The 20,598-nt window shown below is 39.3% G+C and overlaps 1 long non-coding RNA gene across 1 annotated transcript in view; it reads left to right on the top strand.

Moving 5' to 3' along the window:
- Positions 1–6,000, top strand: part of LOC145278083 (uncharacterized) — a 29,725-nt gene extending 23,725 nt beyond the window's left edge. Inside the window, exon 3 of the long non-coding RNA XR_013868332.1 lies at positions 5,588–6,000. This is a non-coding gene — a long non-coding RNA (uncharacterized LOC145278083). The remainder of the gene's footprint in view (positions 1–5,587) is intronic.
- Positions 6,001–20,598: the final 14,598 nt, after the last annotated feature.

The following is a 20,598-nucleotide window of genomic DNA, read 5'->3' as shown; positions in this document are numbered from 1 at the left end:
ATTCTTGCTTTGAGTTTGAATCGTTTGGAATAAAATGTGCTAATGAGAATCTCAGACAACATGTCAAATAGATCACAAATCTTGGCCGACACTTTACTTGTCATTATTTTATTTTTATTTTTATATTGTGTTACGGACAACGTAGGGTGAAGCGCTGACCTAGAGTCATAAGATTCTTACCTGGGGACATCCACCCCGACTCAGCTTCATACCGGTCCATAACAATATATATATACATATATATATATACTAGCAAGGGTGCGCGGCGTTGGCCGGGTATTTGGAGGTGTATGTTGAGCAAAAAAAAAAAAAGCGGTCAATTTTTTTAAACTTTAACCCCTATTATGACCCCTTAAAATTTATTGTTTTGGGCTCAAATCAAGTTATTACGTTAGATCCATGTCCAAGGGACCTATATCTAAAATTTCAAGTGTTTAGACCCAAAATTGTTGGAGTAGTTTGGTAGAGTTCTCAAAGGTCAAATCGTTGAACTTTTACCCCGTAATCGCCAAATTGCTGGCTGAAAACCGATCACATCGATTTTCCCAAATCTCAGTATCCTGTATATCAAATTTCTAGTCTGTAGACTAAAAATTGACAGAGTTATTGCGTATGGAAATGTACACACACAGACACACAGACAGACACACACACAGACAGATACACAAACACGTTCACTTTTATAGATATACTAGCATGGGTGTACGGCATTGCCCGTGGAATTTGGATGTGTATGTTGAGCAAAAAAAGCAAAAAAAAACAGTCAACTTTTTTAAAACTTTGACCCCTATTATGACCCCGTAAAATTTATTGTTTTGGGCTCAAATCAAGTTATTAAGTTAGATCCATGTCCAAGGACCTATATCTAAAATTTCAAGTGTTTAGACTCAAAATTGTCGGAGGAGTTTGGTAGAGTTCCCAAAGGTCAAATCGTTGAACTTTGACTCCTTAATCGGCAAATTTCTGGCCGAAAATCAATCACATCGATTTTCCCAAATCTCAGTACCCTGTATATCAAATTTCGAGTCTGTAGACTGAAAATTGACAAAGTTATTGCATAGGAAAATATACACACACAGCCACACACACACAGACACACACATACAGACACTTTCACTTTTATAGATATATAGACTAGCATGGGTGCCCGGCGTTGCCCGGATATTTGGGTATAGGTATGTTGAGCAAAAAAAAACAAACGGTCAATTTTTTTAAATTTGACCCCTATTATGACCCCTTAAAATTTATTGTTTTGGGCTCAAATCAAGTTATTAAGTTAGATCCATGTCCAATGAACCTACATCTAAAATTTCAAGTGATTAGACCCAAAAATGTCGGAGGAGTTTAGTAGAGTTCTCAAAGGTCAAATCGTTGAACTTTGATCCCTTAATTGGCAAATTTCTGTCCGAAAACCGATTACATCGATTTTCCCAAATCTCAGTACCCTGTATATCAAATTTCTAGTCTGTAGACTGAAAATTGACAGAGTTATTGCGTAGGGAAATGTACACACACAGACACGCAGATACACAGATACACAGACAGACAGACACTTTCACTTTTATATATATATATATATATATATATATATATATATATATATATATATATATATATATATATATATGAGAATAATGGAAATAGTATTCCGACAAAATAGAGAAATAAATAGGAACAAAGCGAGTTATGTGTTCATCACCCTCATCGTCTTTATTCTCAAACTAAAGACGAAACGTTGATGAATACATAACTCGGTTTGTTCCATTTTATTTCTCTCTCTCTCTCTCTCTCTCTCTCTCTCTCTCTCTCTCTCTCTCTCTCTCTCTCTCTTTGAGAAAAATAAATGAAAATAAATTCTTTATGCAAAATAGCTTCAACTCTGTTAACACTAAACTGATCGTCAATTATTTTGGAGGCGAATAGGTTCAGGCGATTGTGGATGAGTAATACCTTTCATATCTATAATATAAAGTTGAACGTCTGTGTGTGTGTCTGATCGCGAATAGGCTCCTATATGGTTGACTGTTATAGAAAACTGATCACATATAATGATTGATGTATTGAGACACAGGAATGGGTATGTTTGATCTGGCATAATGATGGCATAATGATGATTCATTAAAATTGTGGGGTCTGCATACGCGCCTGGTCCACAAAGTATGGAAATAAAAAATTTAAAAATTTAAAAAAAACGTTTACAAGTGTTTTTGATATAGATGTACATAAGAATACTTTGATAAGTATGTTTTAACTTAAATAGGGATGGTATAATAAAATTATGGGGTCTGCGTTCGTGCCTGGCCTCCACAGAATGGAAATAGGCACAAACTTTAATAAAGACTTTTCATATCTATCTGCGTAAGTATACTTTGATAATTATGTTTCAGTTTGAAGAAATATAGTATAATAAAATTATGAGGTGTTCGTTCGCACCTGACCTCCATAGAATGGAAATATGTCACAAATTTTAACAAGGTTTTTTAATATAGATCCACAGAATATTGTGATAAGTGTTTTAAGTGTGAACAGGTATGGTATAATAAATTATGGGGTTTATCTATTTCATTTTTACTTTCATCATATTTTGCTTTGGTTTTGATACCCCCAAATTCGAAACTTTACAACCCTTCCTTTTCATAACCTATCATACTTTCATAAATCAGAGTCCATTTTCTGTACGCTGTTTTTGAACCAAGTCAACGACGGGCACTTTTACTAGTATATATATAATTCACTATGTCTGGGTGCCTGTTTCCATTTTTTAAGATGCAAGCACACAGAGTGGCACAAGGCAGATCAAATGATTGCATTTCTTGTGGACCGTTGTTTTATCTATATAAAATTAATGCCATGAGTGTCAAAATTGAAAAAAATAGGACCTCGGCAGGCATAAGTTAATTTAAAGTTCTCTTGTATGCATGCACAAGTATAGATTTATATATTAAAGTTGGTTCATTTTTAAGTACATTTTATCCATCTGATGATAGCTCAATTAGTAACAACTAAGGCTGGAGTGTTAAATGTTGTGGTTTCAATTCTAGCTGATGGCACCTAAGTCATTTAAAAAAAAAAATTTATTTAGATAGGAGTCACCACTTATCAAGGCTCAGAGGCCACTCGAGGATAAGGGTTAATAAGTATGCAGAAGTCAATGAGATAATATCGTAGTAATCGTTAGTAATGAAAATTTGGTAAATTGGATTACTTAAGGGAACGGTTCAACAAGAATTTGTTTATATTGGACTTGAAGACAACCAGATTGTAGTCAGCAGGAAAGCAGGCAAACGGAAGAGTTTTGAAATCATTACTAGATATATTGGGTACGATATAATAATCAATGAAGGATTGGCTAGATGAAAATAAATACGAAATCTGCATAAATCAAAATGTCATATTTAAGTATATTTTACGACTGGGCAATGCCGAGTGACCTGCACGTTTGTTGATAGTGCTGTTATCTGACAATAAATGTTTTGTGTTTGTATTAGTCTGATCAGTTGGCTCCTGCCCAAGTGTTTTAATCCTCTGTCCTAATAAAGAGATTGGCTCTGAATACTTGTTCAACAACAATACTAGAAATAATATTGCGCTCAATAGAAAGTAGTTGGATCATGTTTTGCGGCAGACATTTCAGAATAAAAAATGAAAACGTTTTTCTCTGTGCCAATCATTTGACTTTAATCAAACACTATTATTTTTCAGAGCAGTACATACAGAAAGTTAAACTCAAGTTTATTTTTGTTACAAATAAAAAGATTTTTTTAATAATTTAGTAGTTAAAGACTGTTTAGTTATCTCCCACTGCAAGAATTTAGATGCCAGGGTCGGAAAATGGGATTGAGAAGTAAGCGCCCCCAAAGAGAGCTACTCTGACCTGCAAAAAGTGCCTGGGCAGCCCCGTCGGCATTCCACTGTAATGGTGCCTGAGGCGATTAGCAATAAACTAACCTCTTCTCAAAGAGAGAAGGCACATCCTGGGAGGATGGACCTCCTAAAACTGCACATATTCAAACTCCCACCGCAAAATCAACAGGAACGGGATCATTACAGGAATGGTCTAATCTTTTTTGATTTTGAGGGCCCAGGATAAAAATCCCTAATTTGATAGTTAAAATCCATTAAGAATTCCAAGATTTTTCAATTAAATTTTTTAAATGCTATCTTTTAATTGAATAAAATCATTAGAATTTCACAATACTCATTAAATTCTGATTCAATTAAATCAAATTATTTTCTGGGTTATTGTTATTATCTATTATTATTTAATTTTTCCTCAACCTAATTGTTGTTATGTTTATAAATAAATGTAATGATGATGTAATGATAGTATGTAACACTACTAATAATGATAATAATCATTATAATTTTAATAATATTAAGAGTGAGAAAAGGAAAAGTTGAAAGATCTTTGGACTGTCAAAAGTATGTCAGCAGTTATCTTCAGGCGAAGACAGTCAATGCTTGAGCATCCAGTGGACGAAGACAGGAAAACGAATGATCGGCATTCACCCTAGAACTGAACCGACTTTCTCTTAAGGTGGAAGTTTCTAGAAAATATCAGTCGCATGTATATTTCGGTTTGGAGATATGATAAAATGTTATCATAGCAAAATAAATATTTACAGAGAAAATTATTTATGTTAAGATGTTTTAATAGAAAAGAATATAGAACATAAACAATAATTAAAAAATAGGTTGACCTCTGGAGTCTTACACAGAGGTCATTTAAAATGACGTGGACTTTACGTAAGGTTTAGAAAAGACACCTATGATTTTATCAGTCAGAGATTGAGAGCAAGAGATAGCAGACGCAGTCGGAGTCAAAAGAGGGAGAAAGATCATCCACCGACAGTGATGGCGCATAGTAGAGGGGGATCAGAATGCGTTAGTCTACGACCAGTGGCAGTTTTCCAATGGGGAAACATCGATAATAAAAGTTGCTGAAAAGACAACCTGAGATTTGTCGATTCATTTATATCAGCTATCGACATGAGTGTTTTCAGCACATCAGTCGGATTCGAAACCGACGGTATCGATGGCAAATTGGATTTTGCTTTCATGACAGTTGGACAGACTGTCATCGAAGTAATTGGAGAAAGGTGAATAACTGTGGAAATGCGACTTGACTACGATATGCTTGGGTCGAGTGGTTGCAGTCACCAGAGTACCACATTTACTGTTTTCATGGGGCTTGAATTCGGACAGCCAAGGGAAAGAACTAAAACTAAGACCAAATGTTTTAATTAAGGGACCTCCAGAGAATCGAGGCAAGTGATAGCCGTCAGATGGTCAGTTAAGTTGTAATCAACCGTAAAGACCCTTGGGAAAAAAATGTTTATTGCAAGATAGACTAGTTCTCATAAATTGGGCTTAAAGGAATATAACATCTGATAGTGAAGCCATAAAAGTCGCCAATCCATGGGACATGGATATTTATTGCTTTTACCGAAATAATAATTCAGTTTTGTCATGGCCAAATTCAAATAAGGAGATGAAGAAGAGGTTCGTTAAAACCGAAAACCTTTTTTCTCTTCGATAATTTTTAAGGTCCTTTTTTTTAATTTCTTTTTTTTTTCTTCTGTGTCAGGACGTTCAGAGGTCGGTGGCAAATACTTGGACCTCCTCCCACCTTTGGGAAGCGGAACATTACTGGACCCAGCGAAGGGGTTGGCTCCGATTGGCTGGTGACTGTTTGGGACCTGTATGGAGAAGGCGGAGTTACAACCAACAGATTCCAATATAACGGAGACATCTGAAGCAGAGAACACAAACACTGCCACGCGTCTTTGACACCATTACAACCTGGTTGAGATGTGCCTCTGTTTTCTTTTCTAAGTTGATCTTTTTCTCAAGTATAAACTGACGATAACAAATGAGAAACTTTGTTAGCGAACGAATGCAAGCCCCTAGAATTTGTGCAAGTGATTAGCGCCATGGGTACATATTATTTGTAACCTTTAATGCAATAATTATTTTACGTTATAAAAAAAGTTAATCCTTGACTTTTTTTGTTGCTGTTTGGAAAACGCTGTCTATTTTCAGATTGGCCCTGTTGACAGTTTGAAAGCCGGACCAAGATTGGAGACAAGTAAGTGAACCACGGCAACGGGGACAAATCCTACCACTGGATGGAGACAAAATGTGATGCCACAGGGATTGGAGTCAATTGCACCTTTCTTTCAAGCCTGTGCATCTGTTCCGCGCATGTAAGGTGTTACAGTAATAAATAAAATAAAACCACTGGACAATGCACAAGTTTAGACAAACATACATAATATACACCTCTCCATGTTATACAGAACCCCTCTCCAATATTACACCAGTATTCCTAAATGGGTTACCATCTTAGAACTGCATGCCTATGGAATTGTCTTCCGTTTTCTTGCTTTCCAGTTGACTACAATATGGTTGTCTTCAAGTCTAACATGAACAAGTTTTTGATGAGCCGTTCCATATAAGTTAACAAATTTACCAAATTTTCATTACTAACGATTACTATATTGTCCAATTTCTACTGAACACTCTTTAACCCTTATCCTCAAGTGGCCTCTTGGTCTTGATAAGTGGCGATGCCTATGTAAAAAAAACAAAAAAAAAAACATTTGGTACTAACCAGGTTTAGCATTGCTTAAGTTCAGTGATATAATGAGAACCGGTGTGTTAACATGTTTATGCCGTATTGGGGGACAGAAGAAAAAGAAAGGGATGGTTTTCGTTGTTGCTTTTAGAATAAGAAAATTTGATCTGTTCATCAAATTCGCTCTTTTGGTAAGCAATAAATGGAAGAAAACTAAATATAAAAGGCAAGGTAACTACAAAAAAAGGAGCAAATAAAAACTAAACCCAGAAGTAAATTAAAGTTCAAATTTATTAAAGATAAATAAAATGCCTGTTGCTTTTGCTTCCCAAAGCAAGACTGAAAATTAATTGCATTAATAATATGAAAAATATAATAAACGTACATAGAAAAGAGTATAAACAATGGTTTTAAAAAGAATATTCGCCTCAAGTAATACTATGGAAAAAAAAAAAAAAAACGGGAATTCATCTGGTTTTCCTTTAAAAAAATAACAATAAAAAAATAACAATAAAACAATACTTGTAAAGGGCTGCATGGAAAACTTACGATAAAAATTCAATATACAAAGTAGACCTTCATAAAAATTTCTTTAGGAGTCCTTTTTCAATCCTTTTCTGATATTTTTTTCTTTCGAAGAAGTCATTTCTAGAATCAGTATCCTTTTTTAACAGGTTTTTTTTTTTTTTTTTTGCTTTTCTTTTGAAAAGAGACTTCTTTCTTCTTCAATGGAAGTGTTTCCATTTAATTGCCGATGTCTTCTTGAAGTTTGTCGGCGAAATGTTTTAATTATCTCAGGTTAACTCAAATGTAATAAGCTCTCTTACCATAATATTCTTCACAATTAAAATGTCCTTTTCTTTTCCTTGTACACATTTTTGTGAATTATTCCATGGATTTCTGCCTTTGGATTATTATGGACCATCTTCTTCCTATTATGGGATTTCCTTGGATTTTACTTGTGCAAATGGAAATTCTTTTAACTTTCTTGAAGTTATACATTTGAATTTTACCATCACTGGATTATTTATCTTCCACCAGACTATCCATTAATGTGTAATCACCTTTTTCTTCACCATATTCCTTCTGCTTCACTTTTTTTGTTTTCAAGTAAGATCTTTGACTTTTTTTTTTTTTTTTTTTTTACATAGGCATCACCACATTATCAAGGCCCAGAGGCCACTCAAGGATAAGGGTTAAAGAGTGTACAGTAGAAATTGGACAATATAGTAATCATTAGTAATGAAAATTTGGTAAATTTGATAACGTATGGAACGGCTCATCAAGAACTTATTTACTTTAGACTTGAACACAACCATATTGTAGTCAGCCGGAAAGCAGGAAAACGGAAGACAATTCCACAGGCGTGCAGTTCTAAGAAAGAAGCTTTGTTCATGGAATCTACGTTTAGGTTTAGGCACAGATAAAGAGTGGGGGGAATTATTGATAGTGTTTACAGCTAGACGAGTGTTTCTTGTGAAAGTTTGGCGAGGGGGGACCATAGATTGAAGCTCAGTCGAACACTTTCCATGAAAATAATGATACATCAGAGACAAACTCGCAACATCTCTTCTGTGAGATAGAGGTTGCAAGTTGTTACTTGTTGTTTCATCAAATACTTTTGCATGCAAAATCCGATCCCGCATTTTGCTAATTCTTACCCTCTGATGAGAAGGAAAGTATTTCTTCAAAACTCCACGGAATAAGGACTATCCACTTATCAAGTGTTTCCTTTTCAGATTAAATATGTTTTTAACTCATTTCAAAGTGTTTTCTTAACATGTTTTATTAACTGTTTGCTTGTATTATAAGCTCTATTTCCTATTTGGTTTTATCGAGCTTTTACATCTGGCTGATGTTATAAAATAACACGAGCGTATGGAAGCAAGGAGAACAAACGAAGTAATTTGGTTTCAACTTTTATTGAGGGTCAAAGTGAATAAGCATATATATCCTCAATCAAAGCCGGAACGGTCAGCTGGGCGTCAGGAAGGCCGGAATAAGGATTAGAGAGGTAGGGATCCTGGCCTGATCAGGTTCGGGCAGGTACAGGGGCCTAGATGCTGGAACGGTCTAGGGATGACGTCCGGGACTGGAACAAGCGGTGATATGGTGACTAGGCGCTTTGAATCAAACTGCTGTCGCTGAGCTGCCGCTGCTACTGCTGGATGGAGCTGAAGGAGACGGCTATTGCTGCTGTCGCTGCTGCTGCTAGAAAGTTGAGGGGAACGGCTGTTGCTGCTGCTGCTAGAGGTTGAGGGGACGGCTGTTGCTGCTGCTGCTGTTGGAAGGTTGAGGGGAACGGCTGTTGCTGCTGCTGTTGGAAGGTTGAGGGGAACGGCTGTCGCTGAGCTGCTGCTAGATGGAGTTGAATGGAACGGCTACTGCTGCTGCCGTTGCTGCTGCTAGAAAGTTGAGGGGAACGGCTGTTGCTGCTGCTGCTGTTGGAAGGTTGAGGGGAACGGCTGTTGCTGCTGCTGCTGTTGGAAGGTTGAGGGGAACGGCTGTCGCTGAGCTGCTGCAAAGAGTTGAGGGGAACAGCTGGGTCCGCTTCTACTGGTAGCGAGGCGACCTGCTCTGGCTGGCGATCTGCTGGAAGACTGGCTTTTTCTCTGACGGCCGGCTTATTTATACGGCACGTGCGGACGTAGTAAAAGGCACATCGGCTCCGGCGTAAAAATGGCCGTCGTATTTTTTATTTGTGTTTGTTTCTCGTGCTTTAATGGATTGTAGAGAATTATCTGTTTGGTGTGTGTATGCATGTGTTATATCGATTTAAAGCTGAGAAAGTTGTGAATGTAACCTAGTCGGTGTCGTATTGTTGGGGTGTTTTGTGGAATCATTATTTGCGTTTTTATGCTATCTGAGTTGCGTTTACGGTAGTGTCTGTGATTTTTTATTTAGGTTTTTTCTTTTGCTGTGCAACTTTCTCTGAAGGTTTTCTATGTTGAAGTAAGGTGCGAGTTATTTTAATGATGTGTGTGTTTAAAGAGATGGGATTTGAAATTGTCCTGTGTATTTATTGTGTTTGACTACGTTGTAACGGCGAACAGATTTGTCTTAGGGTCGCCATTGTTGCTGCCGTCATTGCCTTGCTGATTTCCGGTTTATTCATGGAAATGTGGAGAGATATGCGAATATAACAATGCTCCCCCAGATCTCGATCATATTTACATGATAAAGTCTCTGAAGCGTGTAGGGAGTTGTCCTCTTGTTGTTCTGGCTGGTAATCTCCTGGGTTGGCCGGCTTGTGAGGATGGCGTCCGCTTCTCGTCCGGATTGCATGTGGGGCCGTTCGTGGAATGCTGTTCGTCGGTGATGCTGGGTGGGGGTTGGAGGTTTGTGATAGACAGGTGCGGCGGGCGTGGTGCTATTCGTCAGATGTGCGCCCGGTGTACCCAGGTTGTGATGCCACTCTCATCTTGTACTTGGTACATCAAGCTGTTGGTTTTGGTGATAGTGAAGCTTCCTATCCATTGCATGTGTGTTGATTTGGCCGTGGCTGATTGAGGACGGTGAAGTAGGACCTTGTCTCCTACTTGTAGCGGGTTCTTGTGGGAGAAGTGCTTTTCGCGGTTCTCCATTTTATGATCTGCTTCATCATTGGCCAGGGCGACACGGTGATGAACCTGTCTTAGCAGGGCGTTGATTTGCATGCCATATGCACCTGGGTCATCGCTCCTGGCTTCCCTTCTGTGGGGTGTTGGCAAGCCGATGCTAGGGTGGCGGCCCGTGACTGTGAAATGCGGGGAGACACCGGTGGCGTTGTTGATTGTGGCGTTCATGGAAGACACAACAGATTCGAGAACATCTGTCCACTCGCAATTCCTGTCTTCACACAGCATGTAGATGGCGTTCTTCATTGTTCGATGTTGTCTCTCTATGTTCCCTGAGCTTTGTGGGCGCCACGGGCAATGCAGTTCCTGTGTGATGGCCATTTGTTCGCAGAACTGTCGATAGACTTCCCCTGTGAAGTGTGTACCTCGGTCGGAGGACACTATGCGTGGGATTTCTCTGTGTCGGAGGAAGAACTGGTATAAACCACGGGCGGCGTCGATGGCACGGTCTCTTGCACATGGTATAGCTGTGAGATGCCGGCTGAAGCTGTCCAGTATCGTAAGTATATATCTTTTCCCCTTTGAGTTGGACATTGTGACAAAGTCAACAAAGACGAGTTCAAATGGTCTCTTACCCCGCTTGCAGTGGCCCATGGGCCAGCGGGTGCGTCTGCCATAATTTCCCTTGCATTTTGCACATGTGATGCAGGAATCAGCATAAGCCTTGATGTCGTTGTTCTTGGACTCCCACCAGTAACCGGAGAGGAGTTCCTGCATCCGTGTTATGCCTGAGTGGTTGTTGGCGTCGTGTGCTTGATGCAGGTATTTGGGTCTGAGCTTGTATGGTACGACCAGCCTAGGGGTATGTTTGTGGTCTCTTATCATTAGGACCGTGGTTCCTGGTTCTAAGAAGAATTGATGTAGCTTTCTCTTGAATAACTTAGCTCGGTGGTCATCGGGGTCAATTTGTGGGCCGTCCGGGTATGATGTTTGGAGTGCGTGTATGATTCCGGCCAGGGTATCATCCTTCTGTTGTTCGGTTGAAATATCCAGGTGTTCACAGATTTGTTCAGCAGGAATGGAGGAGTTGGTGTGGTATGCGAAAAACGCGTCGCTGATGCGTCTTTGCGTGTGGGCGTTCCGTGGTGTGTGCGTCTTGGGAATAAGTTTCAGACTGTCGATGTCATTGATGCACCATGATGGGACGTAGATGCGTAAGCTTGAGCCATCCAGTGTGAATGTCCTTCCTGCTGGATTGGGGTCGCTGGGAGTCTTGATCTTCTTCTGTCCACAGCCTCTGCTGAGCATATCAGCCCAAACGTTAGATTCGCCCTCCACGTATTCTAATACGAATTTGTAGCACGATATCTCATCCTGCCATCTTCGTATTTTTGCATTGTTGAATTCCCGTTGGTCAAGATATGTCAGAGATTTGTGGTCAGTGAACACCACGAAGGGACGGTTACGTAGAAAGTAGTCAAATTTCAGTATCGCCCACTTCACTGCATATGCCTCGCGTTCCGTTGTAGACCAGTTTTGCTCTGTTGTATTGAAGGAGTGGGACGCGACTCCGACAATGTTCTTCTTCCCGTTGCTGGACTCTTGCATCAGGATTGCTCCGCATGCGACATCACTGGCATCAGTAGTGAGCGTGAAGGGCATGGAGAAGTCTGGAAACGAGATAACCGGCGGGGAGGATAATCGGTCCTTGATCTTCCTGAATGCTCTGTCTGCATTCTCGGTCCAGTGGAATGGCTTGTTGACCTTGTTGAGTTCGTGTATAGGGGCCATGAGTTTTGAGAACATGCTTGATCTGATCTGTTCATGAAGGCGCGTCTCAAGGAATTGTCTGATCCAGACCAAGCGGCCGATGAGACTTTGGAGTTCCTTTCTTGAGGTTGGGGGTTTCATTTCTCCTATGGCACGAACATATTCGGGGTCGGCCTTGAACCCTTCGCTGTTTATTATGCGGCCGAGAAATTTGGCCTCAGGTGCGAGGAAGGAGCATTTGTCTGGGTTCAGCTTAAGTCCAAACTTTTGGAGGGCCATGAACAGTTGTTCTAGCGCGATGATGTACTCCTTGAATGTCTTAGCATGCACCAGGTTGTCGTCGATGTAAGATGATATGTTGCTGCGAGATGTGACCGTGGCTAAGGCCTCTGCTACGCAACGGGAAAAGATTTGTCCGGCCGAAGTGAGACCAAAGGCCAGGCGTGTGTACTGGTAGCATTTGTCCTTCCATGTGAAGGCTGTTTTGTGCCGGTCCTGCTCATCTATTTCAATCTGCCAATATCCACTACGCAGATCCAGGGATGCAAAATACCTGTTGCCCTTGCCGATTTTGTTGAGCAGGTGATCCATCCTGGGTATTGGGTAGGGGTCCAGATCGACTAGCACTTTGTTTAGTGTTCTTTTAAAGTTTGCAACGACGCGAATTGACCCATTTTTCTTACGTACGGCGAATACTGGACTGTTGAAACCTTTGGGGTCGCTGCAGGCTTCAATGATGCCTTTGCTTGCCATGCGGCCAATCTCGGCATTGACCTCCTCTTCCAGGGCTTGAGCAATCGGATGTTGTTTTTGGCTGCGTGATTGGCCGTTGGTTGGTATCCGAATGGGACGGATGAATGTGCCCTTGTCGCCATTCTCAGTACCGATGATGTCGGCATAGCGGATTAGTAGGTTGGTGGTGGCCTCAAGTTCATCACGGTTGGGATGGTTTGGTAGTGTGAGTCCTGTGTTGTGTTTTAGCCATGTAAGCTTTTCATCCAAGGTGTGGAGTTCGGGATGGGGTCCGATAGCTAGGTAGTCCTGGATGACCTTGGTCTGGGAGTCGTCTGTGGGACTGTTTGGTGACGACGTTTGCCGTACGATGTTAGCTGTGTGTGTGGAGCCTCCTTGGGCAAGTGTGCGTTTGAACTCCACTTTCGCTTTTTTGTTGTCGACCGTGTACGAGATGAGGGTATCATGGCATAGGATGTTTTGGCCGATCAGGATTGGTGTAGATTGTGCCGTTATTAGGGCGTTTATGCCACAGAATGCGGGTGTGTTCTGGTTGCCGATTACAATGTCGCATGTTAGTTGGCCAAGCGCGGTAATGCTGCCATTGATGCCCCTCACTTTGACGTCCGAGCGTTTTATGTGCTTCTTGGCTTCGTCTGGTAGTTGTGATGCTGGTATGATGCAGGTCGAGCATCCTGAGTCGAGCATCGCGATGTCTGAGAACTTTGTGTCGCCAATGCAAAAGGTGGAGTAGACAAGTGGTGAATAGTTAGATTGCTCTTGAAAGTTGAAGACGTGATGGCTGATATTGGAGCGGGTCGGGCGGGGCATCACATCTCGTCCTGACCGAAGTGAAAATCCTGGTCCTCTGTCTCCGGCATGTTGTTGCCTGTTGTTGCGACAAGGGCTTGTGTTTGGGTGCGGGGTGGGTGACGGTATCTGCAATTTTGCCTAAAGCAGGATAGGCCTCTGAGGTATCTCTGGCATACAGGGAAACTTACTGTTTGCCTGCGAGCTTCTTGCTGCTGATGTTGACGTTGATCAGTTTTCTTGTGTGTGTCTGTCAAGTTCGAGCGCTTGCGTCCACTAGAGTGGGTGTGCATGTTTGTTATATGGTAAGGTTTTCTTTGTCTCAAGTGGTGCTCTTGAGAGAGGAGTGCTGAGTCTTGGGAATTGGTGACATCGGATTTTATGCCGCGATCCAGGTATCTCTGTGCTTCAGCCGCTATACCAGTTGCCGTATAGTGGTTGTCCATTGTTCTGACGAGGTGCGGGTAGATATTTGTGTTCCATGCTTTCACCTTTTCACTCATAAGCATTGCGCCTATTATTGCTATGAGTCCGTCAACGGATAGTTCATTGTTTCTGTCCTTTCTGTGTTTTGCCTTGATGTGGACGGCCGCTTCCCTGAGTGTGGTTTCGAGTCGACCGGCAAAATCGGTTAGTTTTTCGCCGTCATGTCGTTCTAAGTCCCAGGCCTTGCTTAGATGTTGGAAGGTGGTCATTTGGCTGCCGTGTGTTGTCAGTAGATACTCCTTCAGGTTGTTGAAGGTGGATGTATCTTGTGCAGAATCCAGCATTTGCTGAAATATACCCTGGTCCAGCATGTCTTTCGCGGCCTTGACAAATTCGCCCTCCAGGCTTGGGTATGTTGCTCCCTCCGGTAAGACGTGTATTGCGTATATTTTGGTGAGCGCTGATAAGAACTGGTTTACGTCCTGTCCAGGGCGGAAGGGCTTCTGTTGTCTCATGGCGTCCCGAATTGTTTGCTGGCGCATTAGCATACTGTAGTCGCTGCTTGTGTGGGGGTTGGTGGCTGTTGTTATTGCTGTTGATCTCAGGGCGGTTGTCATGGCATCTATGTCATTTCGGATCTCCTGAAGTGCCTCTTCCGATGGTTGTGTTGAGCTTGTCCTCAAGTTGAACAGCAGATGCTTCTGTTCTTTGATCAGTGTGAATAGTTCTGACCGCGTGAAACCCTCGTAGCTGTCTGTACTCATCCCACTTCTGACACCAGTTGTTATAAAATAACACGAGCGTATGGAAGCAAGGAGAACAAACGAAGTAATTTGGTTTCAACTTTTATTGAGGGTCAAAGTGAATAAGCATATATATCCTCAATCAAAGCCGGAACGGTCAGCTGGGCGTCAGGAAGGCCGGAATAAGGATTAGAGAGGTAGGGATCCTGGCCTGATCAGGTTCGGGCAGGTACAGGGGCCTAGATGCTGGAACGGTCTAGGGATGACGTCCGGGACTGGAACAAGCGGTGATATGGTGACTAGGCGCTTTGAATCAAACTGCTGTCGCTGAGCTGCCGCTGCTACTGCTGGATGGAGCTGAAGGAGACGGCTATTGCTGCTGTCGCTGCTGCTGCTAGAAAGTTGAGGGGAACGGCTGTTGCTGCTGCTGCTAGAGGTTGAGGGGACGGCTGTTGCTGCTGCTGCTGTTGGAAGGTTGAGGGGAACGGCTGTTGCTGCTGCTGTTGGAAGGTTGAGGGGAACGGCTGTCGCTGAGCTGCTGCTAGATGGAGTTGAATGGAACGGCTACTGCTGCTGCCGTTGCTGCTGCTAGAAAGTTGAGGGGAACGGCTGTTGCTGCTGCTGCTGTTGGAAGGTTGAGGGGAACGGCTGTTGCTGCTGCTGCTGTTGGAAGGTTGAGGGGAACGGCTGTCGCTGAGCTGCTGCAAAGAGTTGAGGGGAACAGCTGGGTCCGCTTCTACTGGTAGCAAGGCGACCTGCTCTGGCTGGCGATCTGCTGGAAGACTGGCTTTTTCTCTGACGGCCGGCTTATTTATACGGCACGTGCGGACGTAGTAAAAGGCACATCGGCTCCGGCGTAAAAATGGCCGTCGTATTTTTTATTTGTGTTTGTTTCTCGTGCTTTAATGGATTGTAGAGAATTATCTGTTTGGTGTGTGTATGCATGTGTTATATCGATTTAAAGCTGAGAAAGTTGTGAATGTAACCTAGTCGGTGTCGTATTGTTGGGGTGTTTTGTGGAATCATTATTTGCGTTTTTATGCTATCTGAGTTGCGTTTACGGTAGTGTCTGTGATTTTTTATTTAGGTTTTTTCTTTTGCTGTGCAACTTTCTCTGGAGGTTTTCTATGTTGAAGTAAGGTGCGAGTTATTTTAATGATGTGTGTGTTTAAAGAGATGGGATTTGAAATTGTCCTGTGTATTTATTGTGTTTGACTACGTTGTAACGGCGAACAGATTTGTCTTAGGGTCGCCATTGTTGCTGCCGTCATTGCCTTGCTGATTTCCGGTTTATTCATGGAAATGTGGAGAGATATGCGAATATAACACTGAGATAATTTTATAAATATTAATTATTTAATATTTATAATATACTTTAATTTTACCATCTTCGATCATTTTGGTAAATTTAATTGCAATTTTTATTTTATATAGATATATACACTTGATTATTATATGCACACACACACTATATATATATATATATACCATTATTCATTAGACATCAATTAAGCAATATTTTTTTTTTTTACAAACGGGTCACCACTTATCAAGGCCCGGAAGCCACTCGAGGATAAGGGTTATTGAGCGTTATTGCGATAATTTCTTAGTAATCATTAGAAGTAGAAATTTGGTAAATTGAATTATTTAATGGGACGGTTCGTCAGGAATTTGTTTATGTTGGACTTGAAAACAACCAAATTGTAGTCAGCTGAACATAGACTAACGGAAGAGAGTTCCACAAGCATGCAGTTTTGAGAAAGAAGCTTTGTTCATGGAATCTACATTTCAGTTTGGACACAGATAAAGAGTGGGGAAAATTATTGACAGTGGTTTCAGCTAAACAGGTGTTTTTTGTGAAAGATTGGCGAGGTGGGACCATAGATTGGAGCTCAGACAAGCACATGGAAATAGCAATAAAGCAGAGACAGGCTCACAACGTCTCTTCTGGTTACAGGGAAGAGAAAAGGGTATCCCTCACTAAGCTATGAAGTCTATTTTGAACTCTGTCAAGACAGGATAAACTGCTTCTAGCAGTTCCTGCGCAGATATGGCAGCAGTACTCCATCATTGAACATATTTGGCTTTTATATAGCTAGAGAATTGCATCAGGAATGAGATATCTACTGGAGCGGTAGAAGGATCCCACCATTTTTCCAGCGACTTTGGTAACAGATTTGATGTACATGTTCCATTTCAGATCAGGAGTAAAGGTCAAGCCCAGAAGCTTGTCGAAACATGGAGCCTCCCAAAGATGAGAACCATCCATTTCAATTGATGCCAGATGGGGATCAGAGCGTTGATGATGTAAAGATAGAAGCTTGGTTTTAGATGCATTAAAAGTAACCAGCCACTTCTTTCCCCATTGTACTACATGCTCAAGATCAAAGGAGAGAGAATCAGAGACAACTTGATCATTTATTGCCTTTGATGTGTTGCCATATATGGTAGTGTCATCAGCATAAATTTTTTTTTTTTTTACACAGTGATCACCACTTATCAAGGCCCGGAAGCCACTCAGGGATAAGGGTTATTGCAAGTACATTAGGTTAATGTGGAGATTTGATGAAGTGTTTACTTAAGGGGGCGGTTCATTAGGAATTTGTTAACGTTGGACTTGAAGACATCCAAGTTGTAGTCCAGTGGGAAGCAGGCAGACGGAACAGAGTTCCACAGGCATGCAGTTCTAAGAAAGAAGCTTTGTTCATGGAATCCACGTTTTGATTTAGGCACAGATATAGAGTGGGGGAAATGTCTACAAATGATCTAAGTATGTGTTTTGAGAGATCATTGGTGTAGATTAAGAAGAGAGTTCTGCTGAGAATGGACCCCTGAGGAACTCCAGCATTAATACTGAGAGCTTCCGATTTCTGCCCATCAACCACTACTCTTATGAACCTATCAGAGAGAAATGATTTAATAATTGAGAAGAGATTTCCAGCTATATCATAGCTTGAAATCTTGTGAAGTAGGCCTTTATGCCATACTCTATCAAGGGCCTTTGATATGTCAAGAGCAATTGCCCTAGAAAGGAAGCCTTTGTCGAGAGATTCGCTAATCCTATGAGATATAACCATTAACACATCTGCTGTAGGTCTAGCAGAACGGAAACCATATTGCATGTTCGTTTTTCAAGGACCCCTGTAGTTTAAACGTCGAAATGGGATATACAAGTGTTTCAAAATTGTTCTGTTCAGGGAATTAATTTTAAAACACATACACACTTTTATTTATATGCAAATATTCTTTTTTGCTTTTTTTTTTCTATTTTAAAAAAAAAATACAACTTTGTTATATATTGGTCATTCACTAGCAAAAAATCTAGCTAATTTGCATATTCTTTTAAACATTCATTTTAATTAATTCCCTATTAGTTTTTTCGATTTTCTTATGGGATTTTTTTTTTTCATTTTTAGTTAACTATTACGTGCAATTATATTCATGCAGATATTCTACATGATTTATACTTGCATAATATTTGCGTAAAAAGTTTATAGTAAATACAAAACTCTTTCCATATATATTTATGTATATATGTGTATGTTATTGTTTAAAAAATTTTGCCTACCAAATTCTGCCTAGAGTTTTTGATCTACAAACATGAAACTTTATATATAAGGTATTTGAATCCATGCAAAACTTTGTATTTGGGTTTTAACCTGATAAAATCGGTACAAAAGGGTGAAAAAATTTTTAAAATGAAATTTGCCAGGTGATGGTCGAACGACAGCATTACAAATATGCATGTATAACGGAGTAGCTTTTGGTTCATGTTTTAATTTTTTTAGCCTTGCAGCAAACATTTCTCCATAACTCAGTTATTAACAGCAAAGGCAAAAATGAATTGTAAGCTAAACGTTTTAGTGGCACATGAGTAATTTTTTTTTTTTTTTAAACTTTTTAAATCATTAGGTCATTGGGTCCATAGTGTGTGTGTGTGTGTGTGTGTGTGTGTGTGTGTGTGTGTGTGTGTGTGTGTGTGTGTGTGTGTGTGTGTATTTGCTCTTATTATAAGCTCTATCTCCTATTTGTTTTATTGAGCTTTTACATCTGGTTGAGATTACTTTATAAATATTAATTCTTTAATATTTATAATATACTTTAGTTTTACCATCTTGGATCATTTTGGTAAATTTAATTGTAATTTTTATTTTATATATATATATATATATATATATATATATATATATGTATATTATATATATGTATATTATATTATGTATATATATATATTATATTATATTATGTATATATATATATATTATATTATGTATATATATATATATATATTATATTATATTATGTATATATATATATATATTACATTATGTATATATATATATATTATATTATATTATCTATCTATCTATCTATCTATCTATCTATCTATATCTATCTATCTATCTATCTATATCTATCTATCTATCTTCTATATATCTATAAAAACAGAGATGTGTGTGCCACAGACGATTTCTGATTGGTTGATCCAATAATCACATCTCCTAAAAAACAATGGTTTCTACGCTCTTACCTTTACCATAAAATATTATGGCTTTATTTATTGTCCATCTTGGAAGGGTTTAATTTTTTTCTAACTTGTTATTTACAAATTAAAAAAATACGAATCTTACACAATCTTACAATCCAACCTACGACATCCACGGCCGCCATTCTGGTGCTACCGCAGACATGTACACAACACGAAAACGATGTTTTGAAAATCTAGCAAAAATGAATTTTCCTGAAATTTTTCAATATTTAAAAATAAATTATGCCGGCTGATAAAATTTTAAAACTTTTTGTAAAGCTAGAAAGATAAAATTTAAAAATACTTATTTTTATGTAAAACGCGCGTTCCCTCGTGGTCTTTTCATTTCGGGTTTGTATTACTGTACACATAGATTCGAAAAAGTTGTCAAAAACAAATATATAACAAATAAATGTTATCAAAGGCAAGATAAGTTACTTTTCTACCAAACTGGATATATTTTTCGTGTTTTTATTCAATGTAACACATTTATTCAGCTCGAAAAACGGGTTTGTATTACTGTACACATAGATTCGAAGAAGTTGATAAGATACGAAACAATACAGGACGAAAACACGCGCACACACGCACACACACTCACGTCCACTACCGTCCTTGGCTACGTCACGTTGTTATGGCAACACGATAAATACACAGTAAATTTGATTTTCTTCATTTCTACGCAAATATTACGCAAATATAAATCATATAGAATATCTGTATGAATATAATTACACGTAATAGTTAAATAAAGATGATCATCGTATAAGAGAACCGAAAAAAAAAAACTAATAGGGAATTTGTATAAAGTTGTATTTTCTTTTTAAATAAATAGAAAAAAGGGGTGTTGATAAGACTATCGATACTTATACAGTTTAGTGACGACATTAAAAAAATGAAAATATTGAAAAAAATTTTTATTGTACGTAACTGTTATAGACTGAAGTTCTCCGAAAAAAAAATTTCACTTCATTTGATCAAGTATTTTTGTTCTTACAGCGAAAAACAATTATTTATCACGACGACTTCAACGTGGCCATTTTGGAAATGTACCTAGCAGAATACCTCCATTTTAGGCCAAATTTCGCAATCTAGCCTTTTTTTCTCGCCGTATTGAGATGCGCACAACACATCTGCAATTTTTATACGTTTTTTTTCTTTTTTTTTTTAAATCTGCAATTTTTTTGCGTTTTTTTTTAAAATAAGAATACTATTGAATATGCAAAGAAATTGAAGAATGCAAAGAATTGAAGAATTTTTATACGAGATTATTTTCGAAACATGCTCAGTTGGACACGCATGGATAACTTCGAAACTTCGTTTATTTACTTCTGTTACAACTTAAAAAAAAAAAAAAAAACACCCCAAAAATGGCATCTGTCTTCGCAAAAAAAAAAAAAAAAAAATCTCATTCTGGTGGGGGAAAAAAGGGCTATATTGGCCTAAAATGAAGGT

Source organism: Euprymna scolopes, chromosome 6, assembly GCF_053919585.1.
Source record: "Euprymna scolopes isolate OS-2025 chromosome 6, ASM5391958v1, whole genome shotgun sequence".
Taxonomy (NCBI): domain Eukaryota; kingdom Metazoa; phylum Mollusca; class Cephalopoda; order Sepiida; family Sepiolidae; genus Euprymna; species Euprymna scolopes.
Note: the sequence above shows the minus strand (reverse complement) of the source record. Positions and strands in the feature narration are given on the sequence as shown.